The 1,706-nt window shown below is 32.4% G+C and overlaps 1 pseudogene; it reads right to left on the bottom strand.

The window, feature by feature from the left end:
* Nucleotides 1-356: 356 nt before the first annotated feature.
* Nucleotides 357-1,475, bottom strand: LOC125833092 (uncharacterized; annotated as a pseudogene).
* Between the last annotated feature and the right edge of the window lie 231 nt (nt 1,476-1,706).

Below are 1,706 nucleotides of genomic sequence, written 5' to 3'. Positions count from 1 at the left end.
GTTAGCCTCTTTTGATTAACATCTTATTGCATTACTACATAGACTCTATCTTGCTCAATACTACAATAGTACTCCACTTTATATTAAATATATAGTTCATGCTAAACAAGAGATATTTAGGTAACATACCTCACTTGATTTCCTTTTCTCCAGTTCTATGATTTTTTTCTCAAGTGATGATTTTTCACTCAGAAGCTTCCTCTTTGTTTCTTCTGCAGTATGCAACATAGCACAAGTTTTCACCTCTTCTTGGATTTTTTCTAAGACCTGCAAGTGAAAGTCACATATTTGTGTTTTGTAGTTGACTAATCTGGATAAGAAGCAAAGGTCAAATATAAATTTATAGATTTACCTGATTATTTGCTTCAACCAATTCTTTCGGAATAATTTTCTTCAAACCTTGAGAACTCAACTTCGAAAGCTGCATTTCTAAGTTTCGCTACTCCATTTGGGCAACCTGTAATGAATGGAGTAATAAAATGAGATGTTTGTCTTCTTTATAAATTAAATTGAATCGCATTTAACAAATACCTTACGCTCTGCATCTTTTTCATCACACAAAGATCTGAATTTATCACAATCATATGCAGCCATTTCTAAATTTTGCTTCTCAAAAGTCAAGTTATCTTTCAAGTTGTCCAATTCTTTTTGCATATCTGATTCTTGTGTTTGCTTTCCATGTAAATCTTCCAACAATTGTCATCAATATAAAGACCATAAGCTCGAAGAAAATAAGTATCTAAAACACATTTTTTACATATTGTGTTTTTCTGTTGTAATTAAAATGATAGATGAATGCATAATGGGTAGAGCTAGGTGTCATATGCATTTCACCAGAATCACCTCAAACAGAAAGCTAACAAACTGATCGTCCAACAAACTAACAACATATCTTTGGTAATCAATTAGAAACATCAACAGTATCACTAGTTCAGTATGTAATAATAATAATACTAATGACTATTAGATGCACTCAATAGAAGACATCACACACTCTGATCCCTTGTATATGCAGGTTACGTTAAATACTCATTCAAATAAAAGTTGCACCAATACCTACTAAATAATCCTAGCAGTGAACTTTACTAAAACAATTTAGGAATTTTACTTACCCAGTTGTCATTCATTAGACTTGCAGAACTTGTCTCATTTGAACTAGTTGAATTGGTAATTATATTGAGAATTGTATCAGGGAGGCCATTCTATTACATATGGTACAAGTAAATAACTTGGTATGTCGTATAAGGAAGTATAGAACGAGCAAGAGGCGAAGATGTACAATGAGAGTGAAAAGAATTAGTAATGAAGAATTTACTAGCTTAGCGATGTACACTATAAATAAATACCTTGGAATTCTGCAAATGATATGTGAGTGCCATTACACTCTATTTTAACAATTTTTGGTCACGCACTAAACGAGCTTCCATTACTTCTCGATTTTTTTGCTCTTCTTCAAGTTGGCTTTTCACTTCCATTAGTTTGTTTTCTACACTCTCTCGTTTACGACGTTCTTCTTCTGCTTCCTTTCGTTGTACTTGAAGTTGCTCTTTCTTTAGATAAGATTTTTTTATCTACATTCTCTTCAGTAGAAGCACTAGTAACCCAATCTCATTTGGCTTCATGTGAGTTATTTTCCAAAGTTTTTGAAAGTTTGGCTCTTTTCCAGTGTGTGTTCCTCTAGCAAAACAAATAAAATTATGTTATCC

This window comes from Solanum verrucosum, unplaced genomic scaffold (assembly GCF_900185275.1).
Source record: "Solanum verrucosum unplaced genomic scaffold, falcon-dt-bn FXZP01000036.1, whole genome shotgun sequence".
In the NCBI taxonomy this organism is placed as follows: Eukaryota; Viridiplantae; Streptophyta; class Magnoliopsida; order Solanales; family Solanaceae; genus Solanum; species Solanum verrucosum.
The sequence above is the reverse complement of the archived record's forward strand: the minus strand, read 5'-3'. Positions and strand labels throughout refer to the sequence as shown.